This window comes from Nylanderia fulva, unplaced genomic scaffold (assembly GCF_048542155.1).
Source record: "Nylanderia fulva isolate GAGA-0341 unplaced genomic scaffold, ASM4854215v1 Scaffold79, whole genome shotgun sequence".
Classification (NCBI taxonomy): Eukaryota; Metazoa; Arthropoda; class Insecta; order Hymenoptera; family Formicidae; genus Nylanderia; species Nylanderia fulva.
This window is the reverse complement of record NW_028190905.1, coordinates 19,038-38,358: the sequence shown is the minus strand read 5'-3', so window position 1 is coordinate 38,358 and position 19,321 is coordinate 19,038.

Sequence of the window (19,321 nt, the reverse complement as noted above, 5' to 3'; positions counted from 1 at the left end):
GCTTCGATTCTTCGTAGCAAATCCGCGAAATCCGAAGATTTATTATTTGCATTATTGGAAACTTCCGCGACTTGTAAACCGCCGTCTCGATCAGCAATTTTATCGGCTAATTCCGCAAGTTTAACAAGAGGAACATTTTCTACTACGGCTAAAGTCGTTTGAATTCTATGTGGTAAGCGTTGAAGCCAAATCATTTGCAAAACACTATCCGCTAAAGATCCTCCAGACAAATGACGAATTTCTCGAAGTAATTCCGAAGGCTTTGTATCGTTAAGTTCAATTCCAGCTAATATTTGTCTCAAACGTTTTTCCTCTGAATCCGTAAAGCGATTTATTAATATTTTTTAATAATTATATTTATCTGTTTCAGGTGGATTTTCAATGACTTCAGATATGTTTACTAAGGCTTGTTCATCAAGATGACGAATGACAAACTATATTTAATATCATCTGATCGAATTCGATAAACCGTAAACTCACTTTCAATAGAAGCAAACCAGAGTTTAGGTTGCTTATGCCAGAAAGTCGGTAGTTTTAATAAACAAAACTCATTTGAGTGAATTTGTAACATAAGATCACTCACCTGATGTCCAGTTTGAGAAGGTAAAATATTAATATTATCTGATCCAACCTGATTTGATCCGCTCGCCAAATCCATATCAATCTGTGTATCCGTACAGGGTCTAACTGGTGATCTATCGATTGGCATTTTCTTCTTGTTCCAGAAATCCGATAAAATGATTTGAGAATTTCCGTGAAGGACTAATCCGCCTCTGATGTTTCAAAGATCCGGAGAATGAATCTCTTAAAATCAGAATATCCAGCAATTCTTCCAAGCGATGATAATATTTCGCAAACTTCAAATACGACGATCACTTGGCACTTATTCCGCATCAGCTTTTAAAATGCGTCGGCTTTAATATCACGTCGGGGTCACCAAAAATGTAGCGACTTATGAATAAATTTACCAGATCTTTTAAGAAAATAATGTTTATTTATTGAAAGTATAAAGCGAAAGACAAAAGAATTAATATATAACAAATAAATGAATGAATGTGTTGTTATGGAAATATTGATTTTTCTTAAAAACATTATGTTAATTAATTAATTGAAGTTATTACAAATGTATAAAGATGTAAAAAGTGTAAAAGTGCAGTGAAAAGTGTAAGGTGTAATAAAAGTGTAGAGTGTAAATGAAAGGTGTGGATGATGAATGCTACACATTTATTGCCGAACACCCTGTATATATATACCCGAGCGCTACATTCCCCTGGGCGCTAACGTCCTCTCTCGTTTACAAATGAAACTTAAGGGGATGCCGGAGGTATACTTTTATCGACCGAACCGATTATATTTTTACACAATCAAGTTTTTATTGCGTTAATAACAAATGCTTTTTCACGATTAAAGTTAATACAATAATAAAGGAGGGAGCGGTCTGAATTTGTGATAAAAAGACAAAAAATTTTTAAATACGAGTTTTTTTGGCTTCTCGCGTCACGTCATAACAATATTTGCTTGTATAAAAGTTTCACAATTTATACGTACAAAATAAGACCGCTTTTTCCAAAAGATTGCATAAAGGAATATTAGTGAACTTGCAGAAATAAGTTTAGAAGTCTAATAAAAAAGATCTCGATTGTGGAATATTTCATTCACATGTGTATGTGCGAAATGACAGTTAGGAATAAAACAGAGCAGAAAATTAGTTGCGCGATGTCGCGATAGAGGGAACTGCAATCGTGCAGTTAGACAAGGATAGACAGTCATATTATCTTTGTCTCTCTCATACATAGAATAATATAACGCAAAACGTCTGCCTCTTTGTCAACATAGAGTTTCCTTCGAGAAAGGCTAAATGAAAAGGTTATGTGCGTGCGTGCGTGCGTGCGTGTGTGTGTATCAGCGTTCTCTAGAAATGTAAACATGCATCAAATATCTTGAAAACAATCACTTATAACAAAATGTTTATAAAATAACAAAATTGTAGGACTTGAATAAATATGTAACGAAAATTCTAATTGTGGTAAAAATTTCAAGTTTTTTATTTGTATTAAATTAAATTATTTTATTTATATATATTAAATTAAAAGTTGCTGTTTGTGTAAGTTGCTGTTGAAGATACCTTAAAAGATAAATCCGTGCTGGAAATGAATAAAATAATGTAGCATACTATTAATCATGGTCGGCAACTTATCAAAATTCCGAGTGTGGAGTTCTGCTACCGGTCTTCCGGGGGGAGGGGGGGGGGGCAAAAACTGTTACACATTGTATTTTACTTTTTTTTACTGAGAAGCATATTTATTGCTGTTTACAACTGCAAACGTTAATCGACGAACTGCATTTGCGCATATAAATGTATTTACAATTTTGTTCAAATCTAAGGTTTCAGTTATATCGCAATGAATGTGGAGGATTGCGAGGCTATTTAAGCGACTTTGCCCTATTGTGGATCTTAAATATGTTTTCATTTTTCGTAAAGTTGAAAACGAGCGCTCAGCAGTGCATGACGTTTGCCGGGATTGTGAGTAAAATTCTAATTAATTTTGAATACTCATTATCATTTCGCTCAATGGCAAATTTTTTTTTTTAAAATGCCACATTTTTTAAAGTAGCAATTTTGACTTCTCTTTGTTTGACAATGTCAAGAAACATGTCACAATGAAGTTTCAGTTTATCTTTCTCCAAGTCATTTTTATAAAAATTTATAATAGGAGTCGGATCACTGACTTTACCTGTTGATGAAATTCTCACATATATTTAAAAATGACGTTGTTTCGGGGCTGAATCTTTCGTTTAATGAAAAGATTAGTTGATCAGATATTTCATTAAAAGTCTTCCGGTAGTATTCCTCCACAGATTTAAATACATGGACATCTGCGGTCTCGAGACGTTTCGGAAGCTCTACGAATGCGAAGCAATTTAGGTTCTTCTAAATTTAGTTCTTTTGCGCTATTTGTCGCTTTTTTCCACAGGGAATCGAAACCAGATTGTCTCATTTCCACAATACACTTTAATATAGCTTTCACTTTTTCATGTGATTCGCACAAATTTAAATCACTTTTTTGTAGTTGCGCATTTAAAATTTCAATTTTCTCTAATGCTTGGATAGAAATGAATAAACAAAAATAAAATTCAAAACTTTGCAAATATTGTGAAAATCCATTAACTTTACTGCCAGCGTTTGTTTTGTTTGTAGAAATTTCATCAAGAAAGAACAAAATTTGCTCATAGTTAGCAGCGATTGTTTTTAAAGATTTAACTCTCATACACCATCTATAAACAATAATCAATAATATTATTATTTTTAATATTAAAGTAATAATTACTTATAAAGCATTAAATTTGAAAATTATGATATTAAAATATAATTATGTTGTTAATTAATTGATAATTAAATATTTAATTAATTTTTAAAATCTAGCAATATTATTGACAAAGAATTTGGAAGAAATAAGATTTGTTGAATGTGATTAATTAAAATATGGATATTTATAATTGAACAATGCTAAGATTTTAAATTAACAACCAAAACTTTAGATTATTATTTTGTGCGTAATTTAATTGTTTTTACTCGTTTTATTAAATATTATAAGTATTACCTTGTTGGACAAAACGGCGATAGAGCCGGTAAATTTTCATTGCATGTTGCCTGTAAATCTTTAAATATTACGATTCGTTTTGGAGAATTGCGAATAAAGTTTATCACATCTTTGGCTACTCCAATAAAGTTGTTAATCATTTCTACGTTTTTCATGGCATCTTGAACAACCAGATTTAATGTATGTGCCGTAAAATGAACAAATAGGGCTCTGGATTCCAACTTCAGAAGTAGCGTTTGTACGCCAGAACATTTTCCGCTCATGTTTGCGCGCCGTCAAAACATTGCCCTCTTAATTTAGTAATATTTAGTTCATAACGTAATAGGACATCTTTTATTATATTGAGAAGAGCTTCGGACTTTGTATTACTGGTTTCATAAAAACCCATGAATATTTCTTTTATAGTAAAATCCGGTAATGTTATTCGGAAGCTAATTGAAACTTGTTTTTAATCTCGATGTGCATCCATTGTTTCATCTACGATGATAGAATAATATTCCGCGGATTTTATTTCTTTTATATGTATGTTTATGACTTCATGTGCCATATCTTCAACATTTATTCACGTAATCGGGGAGCAGCCTTATAACCCGGGGTTTTTAACCCCTTTTAATTCGGGATTTTTCACTCTCTTTTTAAAATTTTGAAAGTTTAAATTTTTCCAATTATTATTTTCTTCCCGGGGATATATTTTGTTGGCAAAACCCCACATTTTTAAAATTTTTAGCAATGCAACTCGAAATCAGCCATTTTTTATTTTTTTTTCATAAAATATGCTAAATAATTTCTTGGCGGAAAATGGGTTCCCCCAATTTTTATTTCCCCCGCGTTTGGATCCGATTAAAATCCTGATTTTTTAAATTAAAATTTTGGGGGGCGCTTTCCTTTTTCCAAAATTGTTCCGCCAAATTTGGACCTCTAAAAAAATAATTCCAAAGGGAAAAAAAATTTTTTTGAATTTCAAAAACCAAAAGGGGGAAAGACAGCACCCCCAAAAAAAGGGTTTTTAAAATTTTAAAAAATCTGCTCTAATGGGTTTAAAACCTTTTTTTTTTCCAAGGGGGGAGCATCGGGGCGACCATCCAAATGTGGGTTTAAAAAAACGCTTCTTCCGTTTTTTTCCCGGGAAATTTAAATTTTTTAAAATTTGGGTTTGAAAATGCAATCACCCCGACATTCCCCATTTTTGGGCCGTGCGAACCCCCATCTTTTTTCTCACTGTCCGTGCGAAACCTTTTGCCGTGAAACGCATACAAAAACTTTTTTGGAAAAAAAATTTTTTAAAATTTTCCCGGGGTTGGAAAACCCCACTCAAATTTTAAACCGAGTGGGGGGGGCTCCCCACCCTCCATATAGGTAAAATTGCCCCGGCCCTTCTCCAAAATTTTTAAATGTTTAAAAGTTTTAAAATATACTAATTTAAATAATGTTAAATTTTATAATTAATTTTTTTTTAAAAAATTTAAAAATTAAATTTCACATTTTTTAGGGGTAGTAAGATTTTTTCTAAAAATTTTTTAATTTTCAAATTACGCAAGCATACCTTTTTAAATTCCAAAAAGTTTTAAAGAGTTTTTGGAGTTTTTTTAAATTTCAAAAAATTTTTAAAACATCTCAACAAAAGTGAAAATGTTTTAAACGGTATCTGCAAAATTTTTTAAAAAAATCTTAAAAAATTTTTAAAAATATTTTTCCCGGTATTTTAAAGAAGGGCTTGGGCATTTAAAAATATAATTTTGGTTTTTTTTGTTTTTTTTCTAATATTTTCAAGACTCTTTGACATCTAAAAAATTTTTTCCCAAAAATTTTTCATAAGACTCTTTAGACCCCTAAAAAATTTTTTTTTCTAGTTTTTTTTGGGAAAATCCCCCAAAATAGCGAGATATTTTTTAGAAATATAAAAAATATTTTTTTGTCTTTGGGGAGTATATTTTTTATTGCCATTATGTAGTATTTTTGGGGAAAGTATGGGGTAGAAAATTTTTAAAAAAATATATAATTAATTGAAAAATATAAAAATATAATATTAAATATTATTTTAAAGCCCCTTTAAAAAATTTTTACTCGAAAATTTTTGGGGAATTCTTTTCTTTTGAACCCCCGTTTCCAAAATCCGCGAAGCCCCCCCCTTCTTGTGCCACGTGGGCCAGGGAAAAAAGGGTGATTTTAAAAAAAACCTAATACCCAGGTTCCCCCAATTTTCTGATGATTTCAAAAGGGTTGTAAATTATTTGAGACTCAACTGACTTATCTTTTAGTTAAAAATAAAAGATTTAAAAAGAACAAATTGCTTTAAAATTTTCACCAAAAAACTCTCATGCGCCGTTTAAAAAATTTTACGTTTGTTCGTCGCATCCCCGGAAAAGGGGAAATCGATCTCTCCGATCTTCGCGCCCCCCGGCCGGGGTGCGTCGCATCCGGGGCATATCTGTGAAAACACCCTTGTTTTGCGGGGACACCGCAAAGGGGTTGAAAAGACGGGCCCGGTTTCGCCAAAAACGCTGCACCCCGCTTTCAAAATCCATATTAAAAATAAAAATTAAAACACCGATTTTTAATATATCATTTTATATAATTTTTAAAATTACTTTTTAAATTTGGGAAATTAAAAATTTTATTTTTTATGTTTTTTTCCAAAATCTTTTTATTTTTGGGTCCTCCCTTTAAAATAATTTCTTTTTTGGGGGTTTTCCCTTTTTCCCCTATACATCAAAAACAAAATCCCTTTTTCTTTTCAATAAAAAATGCTTTTTGGGTATTTTTAACAAAAAATAATAAGCCCAAAAATTTAAAAAAAAAAAATGTCAAATTAAAAAAATTTTAAAAAAAAAAATGTTTTTATATTAATAATAAAATTTTTAGCCCCAAAAAGGGTTTTTTTATTACACATAAACCCCAAAAAAACTATTATTTTGATTGAAAAGAAAAAAAAAAAATTTATAATAAATTTTTCCTGTTTTTATTTCTTTTAAAAATCTTTTTAGTTTCACCTTTACTCTTTAGGGTTTTTAAAAATTTTTTTTCTTTTTCTTTTCCTTCTTCCAGTACATACAATAATTTTCCCCCTCCCCTATGTTGGGCCTTTTCCCAAAAAGTAAAATAATGGCCAAATTTTTTTTAAACCTCTCAAAAATTTTTTTCGTTTTTTTTTTAACTTTTTCCATCCCTTTTTTAAAAATGCGGGATGTTTTGGAACCCCCAAAGGGCCGTAATGGGAAAGAAAGAAAAGTAATAAATCACCGATTCATATTTAAAAGTGGGTCGGACAACAAAGATGTTTGAAAAAGGGTCCAGAGAAGTTCGAAAGGTGAAATAGGATAATCTTGTGGGCCCGGATAAAAAGTTGGGAAAAAGGAAAAACAACGGCTCAAATGCGAGGCGGGAAAAGATATGTAACAAAGAGAAAGGAGATAAAATTAGTAATAGAGAAGAAAAACGGGACATAGAGAAAGTTGAAAAATTTTTTTAAGAGCTTTAAAGGGATAGCAAATTGCTAAGAAAAAAGTTATCCAAAAAATATTATAATTAAAAAAAAATGAAAACTAAAAAAAAAAAATAAATAGCAGGTAAAAGTGAAAGAGAAAAAAAGAATAAAAGGAAAAAAAGAAGAGAAAAAAAAATGAAAAGCGAGACAAAAAAAGAAGATAGGGATATGGAAAAAAGAATAAAACAGGGTCTTTAAAAAAGGGGAAATGGGATAGGGAAAAAATAAAGAAGAGTATAAAGGTAGCAGGGAAAAAAAAAGATAAACAATATATAGAGGGAAAAAATAACCAAAAAAAGGAATAAAAAATACACCTAAAAACAAAAAAAACAATAAGTAAAGATGTAAATTAAAAAAGGAAGCAAGGGTTTAAAAGGGATAGGAACCAGGACGGGAAAAATTTTAGAAGTAGGGAATTTGGTTTAAAAAAAAGGACCAAAGGGAAATTTGTTGAGCCAAAATTAATTCAAAATATAGGCAAAAAAACAGAGCAACAAGCAATTTGATTGCATCGCTAATATATACGTAGGGAAATTAAAAAAAAAAAAATGAAATATAGGTTTTTGTAGATCGCTGATATACAGGATTTCTATTTTTATTTCGGGAATGGAACATGATGCTGGGTCCCTCTGATGGTTCCATCGAAAGTTTGACTCTTGCGTATACGTACTCAGAACATTTTTTATACAGAGCTATTTGTTTATTTTATATTTATTGGGGAAAATTTTTCTCGGGAAAAAATGGACTGATCGTGAACATTTTCGTGCGTGATTTTTTAGCTTCGAGTGGTGTACAAAAAAGTGCTCAATCAACTTAATTTTTACTTTTTTCGATGAAACCCATCAAAAACAACGTGTATCGCGGTATGGGGAATTTAAACGTGGGCGTAGTTCCTTTTCGACAGTTTCGTGAAGATCTCCAAATGGCTGTAGTGCCAAAAAAAATCGATCTGTGCCAAATGTTTAGCAAAAATCGCATTTCTATTGTGAAATTGAGGGATCCTAAAATTAGTTCCACCAGCATATATGCGATTTTACATGAAACTTAGCTGTGCAAAAGTTATGTTCCGGGTTTGGTCCCCCTAAATTTGACAACGCTCAAAAAAAGGCTTGTGTCGATTGGGGCAAGAAATGCTTAGAAAAAACAAACGCGGTGCTTTAAAAAACTTTTAAATCGTGACAGGGGACAAAACATGGAATATTCGTATGACCCGAAAAAAGCAGCGTCGACTGATGGGTTTCCAAAATGAAACCCAAAACCCAAAAAAAAGTTTTTTCACCCGAAGCACTTAAAGAAAATGGGGGTGTTTTTTTTTCGGAAAAATGGTCAAATTTCAACAGTGCCCCTAAAGGGTCGAGAAAAGTAAATTCGATGGTACACAAACCCTCGTTTTGCCCGAAATCTTCGTGAAATAAAGGGAAAAAAAACAAGAGCCCCGGTTGTTCTTCATCATGACAATCGAATTTTTCACATCGGCTCAAACAAAGAGACTATTTGAGCATAAAAACATCGAAATTTATGGGTCTCCCCCCGTACAGCCCGATTGCACCCCCATTTTTTTTGTTCCTTTTCCGGAGAATAAAAATGGGGGTCAACCCATTTTTTATCGCTCAAAAAGTTTGAACTTCAAAAATGTTTGGGGCTACCTCATTCAATAAAAAAATGCTTTTAAAATGGTTTAACGTATGCAAAAGTAATTTTATATGTGGCGAATACTTGAAAAACAAAAAAAAATATTCGCAGTTAAATATTTTTTTTGTTTCTATTCCCCAAAAATAAATGAACCCCCCCGTATTGTAAAAAATAGTTTTAAACGAACAGATTTGGGCAAGGTATAGGAACAAGGAACAACAAATACAATTCTCAATTCCAACAGGGGGAAGAGTGTAAAGGGGGTGGGTTCGAAAAAAAATTTTAGATCCCCTTTCATGAGTTATGAAACATGGAAACATCAGAATAATACAAATTTAAAGAATGAAAAAAAGAGTGAGAATCCAAAAGTGGAGAAATTAAACTGACTATACACCCCATATTATTTAATGATAGAACAACGAAACCCCCCCAAACTCAAAAATTTGGGGGAACAGTTTTCGATTTGAGTAGACCATACATAAACCAGTCAAGCGTGTTTCCAATGTTTTAGGGTTTGGGAATCCAGGCGGTTTTAAAGCTGAAAAAAATTTATAAAAAGTGGAAGCATATCACGGGAGATTAAAGAAAGGCTACGGGGGGCAAAAACCCGGGGAGAAAAACCCAAACCCCGAATAGGGGAGTAATGAGAATAAACATAAATAAAGAGACTTGGGGGGAAAGAAATATATCGCTTTAAGAGGCAAAAATTTCCTAAGGACGGAACAACAGGGGAAATGATAGATACAAATTTGAAGGAAGGCCGGAATTAATTAAATGAATCAGATAGAAGAAAAAAAAAGCCCCGGGGTTTGAACCAATTTTGGTTAAAAAAAAATATGAAATAAATAGGAAAGGAACAAAAACGAAAAGGATTTAGAAAAGACAAGAAAAGATGACAATGAAAACTAGAGGCTATGATAGAAGAAAGGAAGACCTAGAAGGACCCCCAAGAGAAGTCAAAAAGTCCCCGAAGGGGGAAGACACTACAGAGGGGAAGATGAGATTTGAAATAGGAGAGGGCGGGGTGACGGAAAAGTATAGAAGTGCGATAATAGAGAAAAGGAGAAAATGACATTTTAGTTAGAAAATGGATAGATTTAAAAAATTCGAGAAAGCTGGATAAAAAAGTAGTAAGATAAAGCAGCAGATCTAAATATAGGTTTTGGGAAATAAAAAGAATTTGAAGGAATAAGGAAAAAATCCGCAAAAAGATAAAGGACTAAAATTTTTTCTTTTGGGTCAGGGGGGGAACTAAAAAAAGAATTGGTTTTTAAAAAAATGCAAATTGAATCGTATGATTCAGAGACAAAAAATAAAGCACTGATCTATTTTAAGGTAAACAAAAAAAAAAAGAACAAAGAGACGACAAATGGTGGGGGAGTTCGATTTATTAAAAAAAGATACGAAAAAAACTGGAAAGAACAGAACAAATTAGACAACATGGAAATACTAGGGTAAAAAGAGGGCTGAGCAAAGAAATTATAAAAAGGGGAAAATATAGAAGACGGCAAGTGGAACAAAGGGATGTGGAAGAAATCAAATATGTAAAATTAAACCCGGAATCAAAGTAAGTGGGGTTTTTAAGCCACAGCCATCTGGAATGCGAGGAAACCCCGGGAACAAAAGGATATAACTTTTAGAAGAAACAGAAAAAATGAAAAGGGGGATAGTCAATAGAGAAAATTTCCCCAGTTGAATGAAGGATAAACCTCTAACTTTTTTTGATGTTTGGGGAACAAATGATATATTTAATCAACACCTATAAAACAAAAAAAAGATTTCCGGGGCTAGATCATTTCCAGTTACTTTGAAATGAAAATAAAAAAAAAACCTATAAAAAACAAAGAATAAAATATCTAAAAAAGACCCCAATTTGGGTAAAAGAGAAATTAATACAACAAAAAAGAAAGAGAGTTTTAAAAAACAAGAATACCAGGAAAAACGGAACAAAGAAGTACATATATTTCAAACAAATGAGGGGGCAGTTGAGAAAGCAAAAGAAAAAAGAAGAAAATCAAAAAAATAATGGAAAAAAAGAAAAGCAAATAAAAGAAATAATAAAATAAAACAATCAAAAAGATCCAAGAATCCAGTAGAATGGTGGGACGATGAATGTCAAAAATCAGTGGAAGAAAGAACAGAAAAACTTAAGGAATATATTATATAAAAGAGCAAAGTATGACTAATTACATAGAATATAAAAGAACGAGAGCTACAGCAAGAAAAATAATTGAACAAAAGAAAAAAAAAATTTTATAAACTTTGTAAGCAGTTTAAATAAAAATTCAGATATTAAATATGTGTGGAATAAAATGAGAGTGATAAACGAACGGCTTTAAAACAGTGGAATGGAAAAAGTGGTAAATACAATAAGTGGACAGGGACAAAACTATTGAAAATGAAATAGATAGATAGCTCCAGCATGGGTAGAAAAACTGCATAGAAGAAGAAGGTAGAAATGAAGTAGAAGAATTTGTAAGAGCATGCAGTAATGCAAAAGAAAAGTCGGCACCTGGTCTAGATCGATAGATATAAAATGATTAAGTTATTGAGTGAAGTTTTTAAAAAGGAAATTTTAACACTTGTTAATTACTGCTTTTGGAGGGAGTTTAATTCAAGAATGGAAAAAAAATCAAACAATTTTTATAGAAAAAAGAGAAAAGGGAAAAAAAGTGAGGCCGATAACACATCGTCGTGTGGGGAAAAGATTCAAAAAGGATGGAAAACAAAAGATTGGGTTTTGGGGGAGCGGAAAAGAATAAAAAAGTTTAATGGGCTCAAAAGGGTTTAGAAAGGTCGATTACACAGAAAACACGAAAAGAATGAGGGCAAAGACAAATTGCTCGCGGGAAAAAAAAAAATGTGATGGCGCTTCTGGATGTATCGTCCGCTATGAAACTCAAAAGGGAATGTTTAGTGAGTATTTAAAGAGAAAAGGGAGTCAAGAAGAATAAGGGAAATAAAAAGGGATAAGGAGAGGAAAAAAAAATTTTTTATAAACAAAAAAAAAAAACAAAACAAAAGAAAAGGGCCGCCAAAAGGGAAAGGGTTATTATCCGCCACTATATGCTTTTATCATAAAGAATCGACATAGGTAAAACAGCACGAGGAAAATAAAATATGGGGATGATATGCGATTTTTTTGTTAGGAAAAACCCAAAAATTTGAAGCAAAAATTAAAAGGATATAAAAACGGTAAACCGCATCTGAAGGATTGGGATTAAATAGACCGGAAAAACTAAATTTAAAATGATTAATAAAAAAGGTAGAATGGATAAGTTTTTTTAACAAAAAAAATAGAAGACAAAAAAATTAAAATTATTTTAAACGGGCAAATTTCCTAGGCATCGGGGACGAAATCAACTTACTTCAAAAAACAACCTGTCTTATATTTTTAAATTTATTTTTATTTAAGAGCCTAGTAAACTTTTTTTATAAGTGGTTTAAAAGGCGTTTTTTTTACCAACTTTAAATATATATAACAAAAAAAAATATAGAATCAAAGGATTGAATAGCTCATTTGGAAGAGCATCCCCCGGCAAGCAAAAGGTTCGGGTTCTTTCCCGATTCTGGACTTTGGGGATCTAATTTTTCTCTTGCATTATTTTTTTGGGGGAAAATGGGGGATAAGGAATTTAAAAAACTCTTGTAGAGTTTATTCCAATTTAATTTTGGGCCGGTCCAAGAAAATTTGGTCCCTTTGTCACAAGATTTAATTCAACGAAAAAATTTTAGTTTCGTTTAGGATAACGCATGTCACCCGCGTTTTGGCTCTTTTGCCTGTTATATTTTTAAAATTTATATTTATATTTTTTTATTTCAGTTTTATTACAAAATGCGGCTCAGCGCGCGCGGAAAGAAAACAAATTTTTGGAGGCATCTCGCGGCTAGCCAGAAGTCCCCAACGAAGTATTGGAAAATGAAAAAAATGTTTTCATAATCTTTTCGAGTATATAGTGAAGTACCACATTTTTTTGGATCAAAAAACAATTACGATTTTTTAAACAAATACAGGTCGATTTTTAGTCTCGAAAAATCGTTTTTTTTTTTTACAGTGCTCCAAAATTTTAAAAAAAATATATTTTGTAATACCTGTGTCTTTCCCAGCTAATCGCCAAATGTTTAAATTACAAAATTCGTCGCTGGTCAGCGCGAATCTAGTCGGGATTTTGCGGAAAGAGTCCTTTTTTCCCAACCCTTTTTTTTTTAATTTTTATCACTCCCTTTTAATTAAAAAGGAAAAATTTTTTTTTTTTTTTATTTTTTTATTCCGAAAAGAAATAATAAATTTTTAAATTCTTCATATTTAATTTCGTGTCCTTTTTAGGGTCCAACAAAACAAAGTTCAAGGGTCTTATTTAAATTGTCTGTTTATATGTCAACTCTATGTCAAAATTCAAGGTTAAATTTTTTTAAAAAATTTTTTGATAATTTTGAGAAAATCAAAATAAAAAGCTTTTTCCAAAAATTCTGTTTTCTTATTCGTTAAAACAATTTTTATGTTTTTTTATATGAACATTTCCAAAATTTAATCCTTATTAAATTAGGTTTTTGATCTAAAATTTTTGGTCCTGTCCTAGTTAAATTTGGGGGACTATTTTTTTAAAAAGTTAAGACTACTGAGGCAACCCACGGGAATGAAAAAAATAGTACTCCTTTTTGTGATATACCCCTTTGGGTATCCCCTTTTTTTTAAAAACGTTTTAAATTATTTTTTCTTTTTTAAGTGCTGAATTACTATTTTTATTTTGTAGGGTTTTCCGTGTCGCTCAGCAAATTCCCATTTATTACACTGAAAAAAAAAATAGTTGCAATTACCAAAATTTAACTATAATTTTAAAAGTTTAGGGGACAAAAAAAATTTTTTTAAAGTTATTTTAACATTAAAAAATTATAGTTAATCGTTTTAAATTATTGTTGTCAAAACCGTGCTTTGTTAATCCCTTTAAATTTATAGTTATACACATAATGTGGGGTTAAAAATGTAAATCTTTACTATAATAGGATAAAATGGCCTAATTAAAGGTTTAATAAACAAATGTTTGGGAAATTATATATTTAATAAATTTAATTAATAATATATATATAATTTAATTCTAAATGCTTGTGGTTCAAACAAATTTAATTTATAAGTTTGCCCAACTATAAAAAAAAAGTTCCTATTAATTTTTCCCTATAAAAAAAAATTTTTCCCATATATTGTGGGTAAGTCATAATTTTTAATATAACATTTTAAATATTAAAATTCTACAATGCTTGGGTTTCTGAAATTTTTAAATTTATAATTTTTGGGCCCCCCCCTAAAAAAAAAATTTTCTTTTAATGTTCTATTTAGAAAAATTTACCATATTAATAGCTATTTTAAATTTTAAAAAAATTGTTTAAAAACTACTAGGTTGAAAAAAAATAAACCCATAAAAAAGGGTTTATTTTTTTAATGTAATTTTATAGAAAATTTTTTACTTTACATTTATATAGAAAATTTTATTAAAAAAAATAATGTGGGGAAAAGATTTTAAATATAAAATAGTTATTTTTTAAAAAAAAAAATTTATTTAGTTTAAAAACACAAAATATTTTACATTTTATTTTCCCGGCATACATATATATTTTTATTATATTTTTATATAGAAAAAACAAACTTAAAACTAAATTATATTAATTTAATTAATATCCACTAAAAAGTATGAAATGCATAGAGTAAAAAAATTTTTAAACTAGAATTTAAAATAAAAATTAAAAAATAAGTGTTATACATCCACTTAAAAAAAATCGGTTTCAATAACTAATTAAAAAGTTTTTCGTTTTTTTTTTTAAAATTATACTTTAAAAAAAAAGGGATGATCAAAATTTATAGTATCTATTTTCTGAAAATTTTTGACATAAACTGAAATGATTATAAAAATACGTTGCAAAAATATATTTGGGCAGTAGCACTGAAACTGACGGGGAAATACAAACACCCTTTTTATTTGGGTTTTTAAAAATTCTTTTTCCCCAAAAACAGGATAGTTCTCATCATTTAATTTTTATTAAATTTAAATTTATCCTTTTTAAAAATATGTTTTCCCAAATAACACTTTTTTTTTGAGTATAATTTTTATAATTTTTTAAAAAAAGATTTAAATTTTGACAAAAATAATGAATTGCTTTTTTTAAAGTAAAAAAAAGGTAAATTATTCGATTGCCCCAAAAAATTAAAAATTTTCTTAGCAATTTGTTGTTTAACAGCAATTTCTTAACATATGGTTTTTTCCCATATAAAAACTAATCAAAAAAGGAATTGATATAAAAAAATTTTCTTACCGAAATTAAATTTTCACTTTCAAATAAAATTTTTGTCGATTTTTTAGGGAAAACCCAAAAAGTTTTTCCCAAAACAGGTATTAATTCTTTAATTTTTCCCCAATGTATTCCTGAAGACCCCAGTTTCCCCCAAAAAATCTTCAATTAAATTTTACTTTTTTAGATATTTAACCCATAAAAATATGTTTTTTAAAAGGTTTAAAATAAATTTAAACCCCCTATATTTATTTGATCATATCTAAAAGAATTTAGAAGACATTTCAAAGACGTAAGTTTTAAAAAAAAATCTTCCCAAATTTTATTTGCATATATAGGGATATTAGGAAATATCAATAATTGCAAAAATTTTTTTAAAAAGATAAGAATTTTTCTGCAAATTTTTATTAATTTTTTTCCTTATTTGCAAACCATCCCGAAAGGTTTTTTACAAACTTTGAAATAACTATAAAAAAGAATATCCCAAATATAAATTATTTTACTATGCAATTAATTTAAATATTAACACCTTTTCTCTCAGTGTAACATAAAAATTTCTCTCCTTGCTACGTGCATTTCCCTTTTCCGCCTTGTGATAAATGTCAGGATTCGTTTAAAAATTTACTCGTTTCTTTTTCATAGAACTATTTTAATTTTGTCTTTTTGACCCTTTTTTAAAAAAATTTGAAAGTTAGGAATTGCTATTTTTCGAATCTTTGTAAATTTGACTTTATTCCTCTTGGTATTGCATTCTAAATCTTTTATGGACCAGAATAGGGTTCTTTTTCCCTTGGTTTAATGGAAACTAAATTTGCTGCCCTTTGTAAAAAATTGGTAACATTGGGGGGTTTTTTTGTGTCCGTTAGATTAAAGATATTTCTCGTTAGGCGTTCAAAGATTTACTTATTTTTCCCGCAAAATTTTTTTGGGGGAATCAAATTATTAAAATGTTACATCTCATTCCCGTTTTTGTTTTATAATGTGTATCTGTTTGACTGGAGGGTTCTTTTTTACCAATGAACAAATTAAAAATTAATCGGGTTATCTGTTTATATATTTAGCTTTTTTAACTTAGTTAGCCATGTGAATTTTTTTTTTATGTATAAATTTTTTTAGCCGTATTATTGAAGAGATGTAGATGGGTTTAAATCCCATTTCCTATGTAAGGGGGAAGAATGTTTAAAGAAATTAAATATTTTTATGAGATTTTTTTTTGTGAGGAATCAGCCATTCGTTAGTCAAATTTTCTATTTTAAAATTTCTGTTTTTAAACTGTATACTCTTTTTTGTTTCTAAAGACTTATATAACATTAATCTATCTTCAAAAAAGTTTCAAATGTTTCGGGGAATAGCTTGTTATTTACATTGTTTTGAAACCCCAACTTTGGAAAAAGTTCTTATTAAAAATAATTAATCTCCAACGTTCCATAAATTTAACGTATGTACGCTTTTGAAAACCTTTGTCTTTGGGATAAACCCTCCAAAATTTTATACAAATATAGCTCCTTTAAAATACAATAATTTATTTTCAAGTTAAAAAACCCCCTGGTTTATTTAAACAAAATGAAATTATATTTAATACTCATACCAATTTGACAATCAACGAATCTTATATTTAAATAAAACTATATGCAACATGAGATTCTCACTTTGAACAGAACCAAAAAAGTTCAAAATTACATAAAGTTGAACATACAAAAAATGATAATAATAAAACAAGAGACTGTTAAAAAAGGGAAAAAAAATCCTTTGATTTTTTTTTATATATTTAAAACCCTTTTCGTAATTAAGCACATGAAAAGTTTATGGGGATTTTAAATTAAGAAATTCAATCATATTAATAAAAAAAGAAAAATCTTTTTACTGACAATAACTTTTTGAATAAAAACCCAAAAGCAAAATACTAGAATACAACTAGCAACAATGACTTTAAAACTGAGCAATAAGGACTTTATAACATAAGCATAAAATAACTAAAAAAAATCTTTCGTACAAAAAGACTTACATGACTGAGCTAAGGAATTTTCAAAAATGAAATCTTAATATTGGAAATTTTTAAGTGGACTTTGAAAGTTTTAAAAAAATTCCCTTTATTACTGCCCGGTAAAAAAAATTGTTAATAAAAAAAAAGTTCATCCGAACAGAATTAGTTGCAAAAAATACATATACATATATATATGTATATATATATATGTATGTATGTAAAACGTATATTGTGAGAGCACTTTCATTGAACAATTGTACATTATGTAAACCAAACGTCATTATAAGGACGGTCCTCATAATATTTTATATGCAACGTATATTATGTAGACCGGTTCTCATAATTTCTTTACGGACTATTGTATATTATGAGTACTATTTTTATAATTATACGAAACGTCCATTACGAGGACATCTTAATTTTTGTATTTTGTATATTGCGAGGATCATCCAATTTAATTTGTTATAATTTGCATATGATAAAGTTTGATAGTTCGTTTAGTGCATGTAGAAAAATATTATATAGAAAATGATTTTAACACAATTATTTGACACATTTCTATATTAGAAATAATTAAAATATTGTAAATTTGAAACAGCGATTTATGGGATAGTATCATTTTAACTCGAGAACTTATTGATTCAAAAGATACAAATCATTATTTAATATCGTTTTAGTATAAAATACATGCCATTTCTTTTCAATGCAATAGGCTGATATTAAAATAATATATTATTCAATTTACGCCTAAGAATACGAAATTTCAATTTGAGAAATAATATCTTCTTATTTAAGAAATGGCTAAAATTGAATATTTATGGTAACAATATGGTAAATATTGCGTAGTTCTTGTTAAATGTGTGATAAACATTTTTAGAATTTCTAGATATCAATTATAATCTCTTTACTATATTGTGAAAAATTATTTTATTTAGAAAAAAAATCATTTCTTAAATTATTTTTACTACAAATGTTTTCAATTTTCTGTAAAACTTATATATTTAATTATATATTTAACAAAATAAAATTATGTTGTTAATAAAGTAATAAAGTTAAATAAAGTAAAAAATAAAATAATGAGTTTAAAACAAAGAAAAAAAGTAGTTTTTTCATAATGTAATAATATATAAAAACTCACCTTTAAAAAAAGGTAAAAAAAGGCGTCCAGTTAAGGGCACGCCAGTAACAAAAATTACTTATTGCAAACCCATGTAGAATCCTATGAAAAATTAACCATTGCAAACCCATGTAGAATCCTATGAAAATTTAACCATTGCAAACCCATGTAGAATTGTACTTATGTAGAATCGTACTACAAAAGTAATATCAAAAAAAATTGCGCCAAGTAAAAGTAGAAACTTGTACCAGTAGAAAATTAAAGTTGCAAATCTATATGGAGTCGTATAATGAACCAGTAAAAAATAAAAAAATTTTAGTTAAAAACACTGGGCGCGCTGCTAAGTTTTAAAATTACAACGCACCTTAAAGTAACATTAATTAATTTAAATACAAAACATATTTTAACTGCAATGAGTTTAAAAGTAACAATTTAATTTTAATATTGTTAGAATATTATTTAGCAGCGCGCTCAGTTTTTTTAACTAAAATTTTTTTATTTTTTACTGGTTCATTATACGACTCCATATAGATTCGCAACTTTAATTTTCCACTGGTACAAGTTTCTACTTTCACAGTGGGTCCAATGGATTAGGAAAATGGAAAAAAATAAAATAGATAAGCCTGTAAACCTCGAGGGGACACAGTAAAATTCATTTATTTAGTAAACTTACAATAATATTGCAAGTTTTCTTTTTATTATGTTTCTATATTGATATCCTACATATTACTGCTTTTATTAATATTTAACTTATCTCAACTTTAATTTGCGATATATTGGCTAAGAAAAATCGTTTCGGGACGCACAAAAACGGAAATTGAAGGGAAATATTTGATCTATAAGATACCATAAACGATGAGCAAAAAATTTTTTTCTACACGTGACATAACGTCAAATATACCTCAAAATGGCCTTTTTGCACATTTAGGTTACTATATCTCAAAATCCTGACGTGCTAGGAAAAAACGAACAACGGATTCGTGTTCAGCACACGAAAAACCTTCGAAGTCACTTAGTCTGATCTATGGGTTTAAAATTTGTCGGCCTGTGTAATCTTTTATTTGTTTCTTATAGTTTTAATTATTATTTAATTTAATTATATAATAAATATACATATATATTATGTGATATTTAAATGTATTTTATGATTTTAAATATATATGTAAAATACATTTAAATTTATGTTAGATAAATGATTAAATGTTTTTGTTATTACTTTG